Raw genomic sequence first — 14,761 nt, forward strand, 5'->3', positions numbered from 1 at the left:
TAGTAGGATAATTATTACGGCACAGGTGTGAATATGGGAATGCGGTTCAGGGTTCAGCTCATGGGTTACCATTAGATGCTGAATGTTGCCCCTTGGGTAAATACAGTTATAATATTTTTCAACCTAAAAGCACTTAATTAAGTCTTCTCATTTCCCCTTTACTGTCTGCTCCATCCATAATCTCTTCTTCATACATCTTGCTCGGTCTCTCCAGGTCTCTCCTGGGAAATCACAACACATCCTTTCTTTCATCACGTCCTCACACCTTTAACCCTTCTCCATCATTTGTCCATTCCCCTTATCGTTTTGAGGCAGATTGTGAAATTCACAATCAATCAAAATATTATCCATCAGAATCCCGTCTTTTCGGATCAACGAGCCAGTTGAAACATCCTGTTTTCCTCCATGCGACTTTATCATCCTTATTTTGGTGCTTTCTTTATATTTATTTCCTTTCCCATTTTCCCTCCGCTCGGTTTCGTTGGGGTGCTCTTTTAAGCACTGGATCAAAGACATGAATAAGGTGGGTTAGCCACAGGCGTGCAAGCTGACGGCTTATATGCTTCCCCTACCGCCCCCTATTAACACATACACACACAAACACCTGCAACTGCCCACTCAAGAGTCTGACTAAGACTCATGCCCACATATACACACAAGCAACACAAACACTGACGCGCACATACAGTCAGCTATTGTGAATATGGATCCCATTTCCGTTATATAGGCTAATTCCCCACTCAGATCTGATGTCTTGCGTTCATTGACGTGGGAGAGGGAGGGGGAATAAAAGCATAGATTTAAGAGTGTGGTAATTCCATTTTCTGTATACTCCATATCTGTGCTCTCAGCAGGGTAGAACGCCGCAGGGAAGCAATGAATAAAAAGATGTGGAAATAGTCATGAAAAGTGGCAGTTGCATGTCTGGTCTTTCACTGTTTTACCAAGGACACATAACACGCTGGGCGTAACCCGATAATCAAACAAAACACTGAAAATGGCCCGATTTTGAAAACACTTGTCTATAAATTTAGACATACACACGGAGCCTCAGTATGGGCGGGGAAATGAAAATGCAAATGCAGAACGTGTCCACGATGAAAAGTGTTTAAAAGTCAAGAAAAAGGAGTGAACTTGAGTTATGAATCTTGAGTCAGATGTAAAATGAAGTGAGAGAGGGTGATGAACTGCAGTGTATTTCTATATCTGTGTCAGACAGCTTGTCTGTGTGTCCATAGTGTGGTCCCCGAGGGATGAACTTCTGTCAGAGCTGATGTTCAGACAGCCTCCACCTCAGGGCTCAGCCTGCCCACATGAACTCATCTTAAAAGAAAAATTAAATGATGCAGCTTTTAAAAGGACAAGAACCGAAAGGAGAGATGGGTCGCATGTATGCTCACGTACAGAGTGGGAGGACATTTGAAAAGGAAAGAATTAGGTTGAGAACTTGAAACGAGGTAGTCAGGCCAGAATCATAATTATTGTTATTATTATTTTAAAAGGTCAATACATATGACATGTCTCGTTTAATCAGCAGATTGGGAGCATCCCATTCAGTGTGATCTTCCCACAATCTAATTTTTCCAAAAGGTACAGTAGCATGTGTTCCCAGCCCTCTCTGATTCTTTTTTACATAATCAGGGCTACTTGACCTACCATCTCTTTCTGTGCCTCCTCACTTACACAACTCTCCCACCTACAGCACTCCGCATCTTTCATGTCCAAGAATCATGAAGCCAAGTGAGGGAAGAGAGCGAAACAGAGCTATACTCTAACACCCAATATATATAGCTGTCTGCTACTTATGAGTAATAAGCAGCACCAGAGCCTGTGAGTAATTCACTGAGTCAAATGCACATGCCTGTGCAGGACCTGCAATACAGTTTGTTCGGCCACAACTCGTGAATTTCTGTTCAGCTGATTCTCTCTGAAACTGTGAGATATATGTGACAAACAACTTTTCATACTGCTTGTGCCTTCACTGCTCTTTTGTCCTCCAATCCAATCCCACAGATGTTGCTCTTCCCTCCTCCACAGATCAACTCATTTACAGGGTCTTTTCAACACGAAGACAACCCATATACCAAAAATAGCTCTTTCCGTCTCCCACCTGCTTAATCGGGACAAGGGCTCAAAAGAAAAGGGGTCAAGGGGGTGAAAGTCAGCCCTCATCAATCTGGAAGATTCTGTCAGCAGGTTGCCTGCAGCCACTCCTCTTCCAATGCTGGCCCTCCAAATGACTGTGCCTTGTCAGCCTTGTACCAATCAAACACTGTTCTCGTGACCCCACAAGCTACCTGGTGCTACAGTGAAAGGAAAGAGACAGACAGACTGATTACATAGCCTGTCTCTAGGTCATTATACAGCCTTGTCTGATCCCGTATGCCCCCTCATCTTTCTCCTTGCCTTTTCTTGCACTCTCTTCCTGATGGAGAGGCCTTTGACCTTCATTGCATTTTTGGTAAATAACACAAGCGCCCTTTGAAAAGTGGGAAAATGGCAAAATGGGTGGCAAGTGAGGTGAGGAGAAAAAAAAAGCCGGTGTGAAATGAGGAGGATAAGCTACCTAAGCCGGTCTCGATGCGCTGTGAAAAAAGAATGAATGAACTGGCAGAAAACAGAACAGGTGGACTGAGCACAGGTGAACGGAGAGGACATGTGGCGGAGACCAAAGGAAAGAGAGGAAGGACAGGAAGACAAAGCTAAATGCTTTGCAAAATATGAAACGTGGGTGGTTGGGTGGGTGTAGTTTAAGAGCTCTTATCATCAGTCTTTTTCTTTGCTGAGCTACCTACTGCTGTTCCAAAATTGTCACCCCTGATCTGGAACGGCATGCATGTTTGAATAATGCACCGTGATTTCTCCAAGTTATAGTGACAATTATTTGCGAACATTTCAAGATTCTTTTCATCATCAACTCGGAGGGTAATTGCTTTGTACACTACAGTGACGGACTGCTGGGATCCATGTGGCTTTAAGTTACCATACCCGCCGGAAAATTAGTAAACAGAAGTAATCAGTCTTTGGTTCCATGTTGTGATCATGTTAATGTTCACACTAAGCAAGCCAGCTTCGGGACATTATCCCTGTCTTCCTCAATATGATTGGTGAGAAATTAATTAGTTCTGCTGTGAGACTTGGGTAACTAAGTAAAACAAGAAAGGAGCTGGTTTTATTGGTAACAACCCAGAATGCACAACACCTGCAGAAACAACACAGATGCATCACAAATAGACACTTTTTCCTTCTGTGACTTCTGTGAAGTCATCAACAGGACTTATTTTACTAAAGGATTTGATTTTAGTTAGTTGATTATTAAGTGAAGTTGATCCATAACATGTATGTTATATGTGTACTCTATATTTTCATCTTTTAAGGTCATCTTTGGCGTGTATACATTATTGTACACAACAACAGAACATATATCAGTTGCTCCTGTTGTCTGTGCTGACGAATATTAGAGGTTAACAGTAGAGTAAAGACGTTGTGCTGATAGATGAGTGTGTCATTCTGCCTTTTTCTCCTTCATGTTAGAGGTTTCACCATCCTTATCTGCTGCTTACAGCAGTAATGGTACTCAGTCAACATCCTGTCGATCCTTTACATGCATATACATGTAGCTTGGACCTTCTTTTACTTTCAGAACTGCCTCAGGTTTTCATGGCACAGATTCAACGAAGTGTTTTTGGTATATATTGGCATGATAACATCACACAGTTGTAGCAGATTTGTTGGCTGCACATCCCTGATGTAAATCTCATGTTCCATCACATCCCAAAGGTCCTCAGTGATTTCCTTGTTAGATTCAAGAAACCATTTTGAGATGATTTGACCTTTGGGACATGATGTGTTATCCTGCTCGAAGCAACGATCAGATGGGTACACGATGATCATAGAAGGATGGACATCAGTCTTGTGGTAAATGGTATTACGGGGCCCAAAGTGGACCAAGGAAATATCTCCTGCACCTTTACACCATCAGCAGCCTGAATAACTGATACAAGGTAGGATTCATTCATGCTTTCATGATGTTTATGGCTAATTTTTAACCTATTGTCTGAATGTTTTGGTAGAAATGAAGACTCATCACACCAGATCAACATTTTCCAGTCTTCTGTTGCCCAGTTTTTTGCGAGACCATATAAACTGTAGCTTCAGTTTCTTCTTCTTTGCTGACAGGAGTGACACCTGGTGTTGTTCTTCTGAAGCTATAGCTCTGCTTTAAAGAAGAAGTGTTGGAGATTCAGATAAGTTCATCTCAATATCTTGGTTGCAACAAATAGTTACTGGAGAAACTGTTGCCTTTGGATCAGAATTCTGGTTATTTTTCCATGACCTGCGACAGCAGTGAGACATTTTCTCCCACAGAACTGCTGCTCACTGGAGATTTTTTGTTTTTTCAGACCAGACCTCTGTAAACCATTGAGATGGTGGTGTGGGGAAGTCCCAGCAGTTTCTGAAATACTCATACCAGACTCTCTGGTGCCAACAACCATGCCACAGTCAAAGTTTCTGGCATGGGATAGGCTAATTAGATCCTTGAGCTAACAAACAGTTGAACAGGTGTACCTAATTAAGTAGCCGACTACACATTCCCCCCCTTCTCTTCTCCCTTCTTTGCTCCACACAAATATAATAACACAGAGACATAAACCTGTGTACTTTTGCCTGTTCTTTTATTTATCTGTGCTAAATCATGCAAGTTTGAAAGATGAAATAACACAGTATCACGTCCTTGACAAATACAAGTCATAAAAAGGCAAAACAGGTTTTTCCTCAGTATATTTTACTTGGCGTGACACATTCAGTAATTCATGCTGGCTGAACTTTAAAAAGAATCTGTTGTGTAACTAAGCAGACTTAATGGGACTTCTCTACTGGTGCTTTTCTCATACTACAGTCTCACATTAACCACTAGTATCATCTCTACTTGTGGCTTTTGTAACTGGTGTTCAACAACTGTTACGTGGCCTCGCTTAAATTTTACAGGGTTATCTTCATGTGTGTGGTTAGCCGTGGGCATTTACAGTGGTGAAAAGAAGACAGTGCAGCAACACCCTCCCCTAGATACAGAGAAAACTGAGGAGGGACTATTGATTTTGTGGAAAAGAGGAGGCTGATAACAGATGTGTGAATTTGTCATCCAGGGAGAGCCTCAGAGGGAAATGGCCAGTGCAATCATCAGCAGCAAGGAGCCTGTAGGGAGGCATTCACACATAAACACGCGCATACACTTCTTTATAAAGACAGAGAGGAGAGGAGGCACAAGACAAAGATACCAGGAAAACGAAATGGAATCTCAAAACTAATGGGCCAAGGAGTAGATGTTCAATTTATTTCACACATACACCAACCTGAACCTCAACCAAAAGCTGGCAAACGGTCCTTGTGAAAGCCAAGAGCTATTCACGGTAACAGCTGGTTCCTGCCTGAGTTTCACAAAGGCGCAGTCGCATACAGCCATGTGGATGACAATCCGATCGTGATTAACAGTCACACTATACAATTAGAGCCACAACAGGTGTCTGATGTAGATGGGGGCACACACAATGAGTCAGTGTATTAACCGCACACGCAGTGCAGAAAGAAGAATAGTTTGACTGACTTATCTTTGCTCTCGGAGAGAGGGGGAAAAAAAGGGCGGAATGGAGAGAAAGACGCTCTCACGATGGTATTTTATCATCTCTGTAATTAAACATATAGCTGTGGTTATGAGCGAGAAAGCGAGACGAAGAAATGGCGATAACGAAACAGATGGAGGCGCACACTTGTGGAGCAAATGTGGAATTAGAATACAGTGAAAATGGAGGTTCTTAACTCTCTACCACTGATCCTCTTAGGTGGGAATCTCTGCTGCGGCTGCTCCGAATGTGTGCGTGCGTTATAATTATGCACTCAACAGATAATTCTCATTTACAGCCTAGGGTTACCACGGAAACACAAACAGCCAAGCAGCAGATGACATGTTTAAAAATATGACACCTAAAAAAAAAGAAAAGGAAAAAAAAAAGATTACACTTCATCTGAACTAGCATGCACGCAACCATGACTGTTAGAATATATATACAGTATATTCTGCACAGCGGTGTGTGAGAGTTGTGTTGCATGAATGTGAATGGGGTGGGGAGGAGACAGAAGGAGAGAGAGAGAGAGAGAGAGAGAGAGAGAGAGAGAGATGTGTTGAGATAGAGGAGATAATAGGAGGGAGGGAAGGTGGTGTTAGAGAGGAGGAGGAGGCTGATGATAGGAGTGTAGATGGTTTCTATTTTTATCCTGCATGTGTGATATATGCCAATAGGTGTTCAAACCCCAGAGCAAGAGAGACTTCAGCAGACTGTGATACACCGAGTGTATTTTCACATTTGAACGGTAAGTACGAAGTCCTAACTTTCAGTGGTAACATTAAATTTCGGTGCGGATAGCGCAACTAAAATAATTACAGTCTATCTTTCAGATGAGTGACTGAAGATAACTGTTGGCCCCAATATTTTCTTTCCCTGCCAGGAAGCAAAGGTGCCGAAAGCCTCCATAAAACCCAGTAAATTGAATGTGCTGATATTAAATTGAATGCACTAAGGAAACAGCAGCAGGAGAAAAAAATGATATCATGAAGAAATCAAATCAGGATTATATTCATAAGGCCATTCGATAACTTGTTAATCCCAAAATGATTGGGCTTTGGGGTAAAAGATGCATGGATATACACACAGACACGCACATCAAAGAGATGGATTAAGGGACATCGATCAATAAGTCCCCATTGTTTAGCAACATCAAACCATTCCAACAGTAACAGATTCGGACAATTTCTCAAGCACCGTACTAAACACAATAAATGCGCTTACAGAATGGACATTTAGAGAGAGTCAGATCTACCATGGCCAAATTACCAAACAATTTCAAATGTGATTTCTAGTTTTGCTATACATCTTTGTAATGTTGCAGTGCAGGGACCACAGCCACTTATTGGATTATATGGCTATCACATCAATCACCCCGTGCTGTGACTGGCCTCCACTTACTAAAGCATTTATCTGATGATCCCCTCATAAATGGCCTGATGAATAGCACCGTCCTCTGACTTTGGTCTAATCGTAATTGCATCAGTCTCCAATGGATACCGCTTCTTGTCCCTTTCTGTCTCCGTCTTTCTGAATCATTCTCTGGACAGGTCAAGCAAAAACAACCAAACAGGTCTGACTGGCAGAGACATAGGATATGATCAGAAACAGTACTGTATCGGTCTGCACTGTAACTAATGCACTCATGCAAATTTAACATTTAAAGTAGCAGCAGCAGCAGCACCACTATGGTATTTAAGAGCCGCTCTAAAGACTCTAAGAGACTGCACTCACTCACATCAGTGAGAGGTAAGTACCAACATGCTTGGCTTTACTGTTTACTAATCTTCTGTTGCCTTTAGAGGAAGTCAGCTAATTCCATAGTAATCAATTTCTAGTTGGAGACATAATTCTGGGTCGAGGTGGTCACAAAATGACTGGTATCAACAGCATCATCCCACGCAGCTGGTGTGTGAAAAATAGCAATAATTGTATTTCAAGTGTGAACCTGAGGATGCATATTAATATTAGCCTCGTTCTTCATCGCACCCTGAGGTCTTGTTGGGTTTTTTGGCTGAGTTGCAGACTTCTAATATAATCACCACAGCCTTGTTTTCTTCTATTTAGTCTCCACACCTGCAGGGAACACAAGAAGATTGCGGGGCATTCATGACCAAGGAAGCTAAAAATAGCAGTAACCAAACCTCACTATCTAATAACAATAGCTGCTGTCCAAAAAGAAATGACAAACACTGTTAAGGGGAACAGAAGATTAACAAGCTGTTTTACTTTATTTGGTTGTGAATAAGGGGTTGGATGTTAGCAAATAAAATAAAATTGAGAAAAATGAGCTTTTCCATCAAGCAGCACAAACATCATCTGATATTTTAGGAGAAACACAGACTATTTGATAGCCTGTGATGGCATGCAAACAATTTGACTGGTTAGGCCAACACGCCTCTGCACACCGTGATGTCTGAAACTCAAACACGCTTTATTCCAATATCCTAAAACAGGCAGAGCTGCAAAAGATACGAAGCTCTTTTGAATCTGCTTTTCTAATATCATCTTTTTAATCCATAAACCCTACATATGAATCCCTACATACACACATGCACAGACATAGGTACACATACAGAAAATACATATATTTGAGATGCTAAATCCTCAAAAGAGGCCATCTGTGAATTTCTAATAACATTTGGCCAGGTTCTTGGTGTGTCTGCTTTTCCATGGGGCCTGGCTCAAATCTGTTACCATTTCCCAGCATGGCTTCTGTATAGAACACACATCAATGACCTCACAGCTGGAGTCTGGAGCACAGGCCAAGTTTACAACTAAGAGGTTCTCCACGGGAAAAGAAGAGACACACATACACACTTGGCAATCACTGCTCTCCCCTTCTTAAAAAGATATATTTTGTTCCCTGATCATCTATTGTTTCTTTTCCTCAGCATCTCTGTGTGTGCAGTGTCAGCGTTATGATAAAATTCAAATCTTACTGTCTGACTGCAGTAAGGACCAAGCTCAGTTACTAGTAGTATAATGCGTCTGCAGTAATGCGTCTAACTAGCACAACTGAGGAGGACACTGACTGACATCTTCCATTATGATTTAGGAAGTGTCCCCCCCTTAAATCATTTTGTGCAGCTAGTTGTAAAGCATGATCTCTGCCAAACAAATTGAAATGTGTTGATGAGATTCTGCAGTCACAGTCGGCACCTCCAACTGTCCTAGTGTGTGGTGAGCTCATTGATCTACTTTTGCACCTTGAGGAAAATGTCTCTGTTGCACTGTACACAATGCTCTCCAATATTTACACTTCTGTAATTGTGGCTAGTGTTTTTCTTTGAGTGCATTAGGTTGTAATTGTTTATGGCACTTTTTGATGTGGGTTGAAGCATGTTGTTTGTCTGCGAGTTCTGTGAAGGACTGGCAACTTGTCCAGGGTCTACCCCGCCTCCAGCCCCCCCACTGTTCATGCTCCTCAACAAGTGAGAGGATGGATGTTTTTTGTAGAATCTGTGCAGCTTACAGAGTTAACATGTGAGCACAAGCTCAATAAAAAAAAATAAATAAATAAAAAAAAAACAGCAAAGTGAGGTGAAGCTGTCAAAGCTGGTTCCCCTTCCAATTCCAAGTGTTTGGTTGTTTCTCGCGCTCTGGTGATCAGTTAGCAACCTGTCCCCGCCTTTTTCCCTATGAAAGCAAAGATGGATGAGTGGTTAATAAAATAGACAGATATAATCTAATTCTGAGCTTTAATAAGCTATGTAATGCTAGATCAGTTGTATGAGCAGTAGACAGCAGTGAATGTGCAAATATGCTTGTGCAAATTTAGATAGTAGACTCCAGTCATTTTGACTCATGCCTTTTCTGTTACTACAGGTGTGCCACGGGGATCCTTTTGTAGTCTTTACTTATTGTATACATGAACAGTGTGATATCTGCCACAAAAAACTCAAATGTACAATTTATATATAATGTTTGCATTTGTAGCTATGTATATGTACACACATACATATATGTATAATAATGACAATAAAACTTTAATTTTTTTGATACCTTTCAGATTTAAGGATGCAATATTTTGGTTTGATATCCGTCAAATCTGGACTTGAAAGCTAAACTGGGCGACAGCGTGTAGACGTGTTTACGACACCTTTTGTCCACAGCAGCGCACCAGCTGGTGGAAAGCTAGCTTAGGAGGAAGCTAACAGCAAAGGGTCAGTACTTTGGAGGTATTTAACAAGTATGATGCCAACAGCTTTGTATGTTTGGATTAGTTTTTGACTTAACTGCAAACTGGGGTCAAGTGAGTTGACAGATCTGAAAACCGCTTTCCCCAACTGTCCTCTCTCTTTCCTTCTCCCTATTGCACTCATCCATTCTTCAACACTTGTTGAGACTTTAATTGCACTTATGGTCTCTTGTCAGCTCGGCTCCATGTGATGTGCATACATGACGAGATGCACTTATGGTGACTGCACAGAAGGCTAAGCCAGAGCAACTGTTAATGACAACGCAGACTCACAGCGAGCTGAAAATAAGATTTGTGTCACAAACAAAAACAGGTGAAAGCCACAAAACACTCATTTGGTTTATAATGGTCCTGCTTATTATCAGTTCCTAATCTGTATTGCTGACAGTTTAAAGTCTTAAAATAGGGGCTGTTCCCTGTTCTGTGTACTTAGCAAACTGGCTACCAGACTCACTTTTAAGACCAATGAAACCTGATGAAATGAAAACTGAAGGCAGAAATTGAATTTGTGTACGAAAACAAATCATGTCTCCTTTTATCACAGTGTTTATTTATAAGGGCCTATTGAACAAACTGTCTACTCTCCTAGAAATCTGAGAGCCCATAGTATAGTCACACCTCTGCTCTCTGCATTTAAATACAGTACTTACAGTGTCAGGTCACAGGGCACTGTGACATTAGTTTTACCCCTTTTTCACAGGTGCTCTGTGAATGAGGTTTAAGTGCTCTTTGAATGGATCAAGCTCTAAAAGTATGAAGCTACATTCTCATATTTCACTTGGAAACTGTAAAAGTTTAAATGTGATGTGAGATACAAAATAATACATTTTTATAACACGCATGTCTTTCAAAAGAGATCCCAAGCTCCCTTAAAACGAAGTGGTTAACAATAATTGGTTTCTCAAGCCTTCATGTCGTCTGTTTTTCAGTCTTTGTGGTGACATCAGTCAGAAGGTGGCTCCATAGTTGTTTACACATTCACCTGATAAGCAAAAGTTGGTAGGAGACAAAATCCTTTGAGGTTACGCCGAATCAATGGTGACCTCTCATGAATAAGGGAGCAGGTGAAAGCGGTTTTTGTTGGCACAGTGGTCAGAAGCACTAGTAATGAACAGCAACGGTAAAAACAAACAAACAAGCCTAACACTGAGTAATCGTGGATAAATCTTCTGCAAACACTGTGGAAAAGACACAGGTTTTAAGAAAGTGAAAGTTGAAATGAAATTCACAACCCAACTCGCTGCTAATTATAGCAGCCCAGACCTCATCTGCATCTGTTTAAAAGTCACAGCTCCCCTACAGTACAGCTAGACACACAGTCCCCAAGCTTCTGGTGTGATATCTATTGTTTCTTATACATTAATCACACAAGCCCTAAATTACTCTTTTTACTCAGTACTTTGTTTTTAAGTGTTTGGCTCTTATTTGCACCCAATTCGTCTAATCTTCTGTGAAAAGAATGCCGCTGGTGGAGGCGGAGAGGTGAGTGTGTCCAGAGCACTGTCTGGACACAGTGTGCCCAGTTAAGAGGAGTTATTGGAAAGCTGTTGCTCCACTTACAGCCACCTGCTGCCAGCCTGGTCTGCCTGGTCTGGAAGCATTCATTACGGCCCAGACTACGACATCCATCACCAAAGTCTGATCTATATCCACACATTAGGCTGGAGCTAACATCACCATCCACTAGTCATTAGGAACTGATTAGGTGGGTGGATAGGAACTTGGAATGCATAGATAAATACTTTAGGGCAGCAGTGGGGTTTTACTCATACAGACCAATCACTTTAAATGGATAGAAGGTTATAAAAGAGAGATATAGAGTGTTGCATAAACAGGAAATAAAAGGATTTATTATCTTGAGCAGTTAATGGATACTAGAGTTTGCATTTTTTGTAACCACTTGATGCTGATTGAGTGGCCAAATAAATTTCTGTAAAGCACTTTGAGAACATTTTTAATTTGTAACACAGCAGAGCAGCAGGCATATCTTCCAGAAACAGCAGGCGTAAATACTCCATGTTTATTTGGAGTTTCCAGTTTTACTATTCATAAATGTAGTGTTATTAGTGTTACAGTTTCATAAAGTTATATACAACCCTATTTCATTCTGGATGCCAGTGGGAAAACTTTTAGGGACCTAATTTAAGCACTTATTGATAAAGTTTGTGCAAAAAAAACCTGTTTTTGAAAGTAACATTGGTCCATTTTTATGGGTTGTGTTTAACAGACAGCACAGTTGCTGACATGTTTTGCAGTTAGTTTCCTCGGGGCTTTGCAATATCACTAGAAATCAGTACTCAATGTGAAAATATTAATTTTGGGGATTATTATATTATCCCTGTTTAAATCACAGGGCCAAACAAATGCTATCATTTAGAGTGCTTGATAAATAAAAAATAAAAAGTGACATTTATTCAGTATTCAATAATATGAAAATTGCTTTTTGATCTAAATCAAGTTTAGCATGTATTCATACTTTTATTAAACTATCTCTGAGGGTACAATTCATACATCATCTTCAGGGAATCTCTCCACTGTAAAGTGTTCGCCGTCTTGCTATGTCCAGAAATCAGAGTTTGAACTGTTCATATTTGTGCAGATATCATTTTCAAACTGGTAATCTGCACTCGCCAGATAGTTTATAAGGTTCCAGTTTGCTAAAGGTCAACCCTCCCTTTTGTCTTCAGAATTCTTCACGGCATAGATTCAACAAGGTGTTGGACACATTCGTCATAGATTTTGGTTCATATTTACATGACAGCATCATGTAAATATTGCAGATTTGTTGACTGCCTGTCCACGATGTGAATCTCCCACTCCACCACATGTCGAAGGTGCTCTATGGAATTAGGATTGGGTGACTGTGGGGGCCATTTGAGTGCAGTGAATTTATCATGATGTTCAAGAAACCAGTTTGAGACATATGACATGTTATCCTGCTGGAGGCAGCCATTAAAAATACAAAATAAAATAAATTAAAATGATGATCAGTGTCATTACAATGCAGTAAGTGTCAGCTCCACCATACGCAGCTTTTGTAATCAATTCATGTGTAAATTACTAGCGGAGCTGTAAACTATCATAGAGCTTGTCAACTGTGTGCATGAACATTCACAAAGACTGCAGGCAGTGAAATACTTACTATGAAACATTTGTTTGTTAGTAATTTTGACTGTGATATTTTGTTAAAGACAAGTGAATGCAGCTTCACAGCATGAAGGCTAAGACTGACTGCTCAGCTTAGTTTATCAAATTTTGTTGGTCAAAAAATTGATTAATTCTGTTGTTTTTCATGGGTCGATAACGCAGCCCTTACATCAAACACATTTTTTGAACCTGGTTATTAATTCTTAAGGACTTGCTAGCAAAAGTAATAGTAATATTACTTTATTAATTTTCTGTGGCCCATGTTAGTCACAGCAGTTATTCAGCAGCCACTGACAGTCAAGTTCTGTTCTCATCTTTTCATAGTTCAGTGCTGGCTGACTGACTTCTATCCTTTTATCCCACTGAATCTTAAATCTGCTCAGAGTAATACACAGTGTCAGAAAATCTAAGAGTGAAGAAAAAATTAAAATACACTGGATATCTCCTCTCCCTGCTGTGTTATTACTAAGACCCTCCATAAAGATATACAGTTTTGTTTTTCCCCCCCAAACAGAGCAGCAGAGGAAATTTTCTGCATTAACTTTATTGAAGTCCAGACTCCAGCAAGTGTTTTTCCACTCATTACCAAGCATACTCTCTGAAATGTGACAACCCTCTGAAATGTGATTATCTTACGCACTAGCTGTTTGGATGTACAGAAGCAAACATCAAACCAGTGGGCTGTATTTGTCCTTATACTTCAGCCCTCTTCTCAGCATCCCTTTGGTTTTTGTAATATTAATAATGAACAGCGGATAGTTTTCTCTTTCACCTCATAAACATGCTGGGGAGATAGGATTCCCCTGCTGTGTCTGCACATGCCCGAGGCTATTGAGCATAGAGCAAAAACTCTGACAAATTAATTGTAATATAGCCTGGTTTGAGTGGATGCTTGTACACTGCAGCAATGCAGGTTCAAAGTGTGTGTGTGTGTTGAAGAGAGGGGGAGGGAGACAGAAAATAAGGGAGAGTATATGCAAGCTTCACATGGACTGTGGGGCACTGCAATGCACAACTCGATAAGGAAATATTCCACTTTTAAAAACAAATTGAGGTCTGAAGACTTCTTATAATTTGTTTTCACAATATCGATATTACCTAGTAGGTGGAAAGAAATGAAATATGAGAGGCAGAGAGAGACAGACACGGCAATAGGATGAGTAAAAGACTTGAGATGTGTTATGAAGAGGCAAAGAGAAGCAGTAACAGAGCCGAACAATAAAGCCAGATAAGATTTAAGATTAAGTATGAAACTGAGCTTTTTAGTGTTCGCCTGTAAAATTAAATTTCTTGTCATATGTAAAGATAAATGACATCTTTGCTAAAATGATTTATGTTACAAAATTATTTCAAAAAGATACCCAGATTTATACAAAACAAAATGAATTAAGTTTCGAGTTTCTAAATGGACACTTTTGCAGATTAGATTCTCAATGATTCATCAGTGGATTGATTTTATGCTATGACATCATGTAGCTTTTAACAAATACGCATGGTGTACATGCAGATTACTTTTCCTCATACTCAGATGGCCTCTCCTATGTCCCATTTCCAGAATGAACCACTTCTGCACAGCACACTTCATCTGGACAAAGAGGTTATGTCCTATCCACCGAGCCTCTGCACAGAAACAAAATCAATTTGCACACACCGCACGTGTTCAGTTGTCCCTCATGTGAAAGATTGAAGTATATTGTTCTTGTGTGCGATACCAAGGTTACGGACCATCTCCCCTTTAAAGCTAAAGCGGCTTCCTTATGATGCATTCAACATGATTTGTTGTCCAGAGGTA

General features: G+C 40.5%; 1 protein-coding gene across 3 annotated transcripts in view; it reads right to left on the reverse strand.

Annotated features, from left to right (window-relative positions):
- kcnd3 (potassium voltage-gated channel, Shal-related subfamily, member 3) overlaps window positions 1-14,761 on the reverse strand; it is a 110,017-nt gene that overhangs the window by 81,247 nt on the left and 14,009 nt on the right. The window lies entirely within an intron of this gene.

The sequence above is a fragment of the Oreochromis niloticus genome, linkage group LG20 (assembly GCF_001858045.2).
Source record: "Oreochromis niloticus isolate F11D_XX linkage group LG20, O_niloticus_UMD_NMBU, whole genome shotgun sequence".
In the NCBI taxonomy this organism is placed as follows: Eukaryota; Metazoa; Chordata; class Actinopteri; order Cichliformes; family Cichlidae; genus Oreochromis; species Oreochromis niloticus.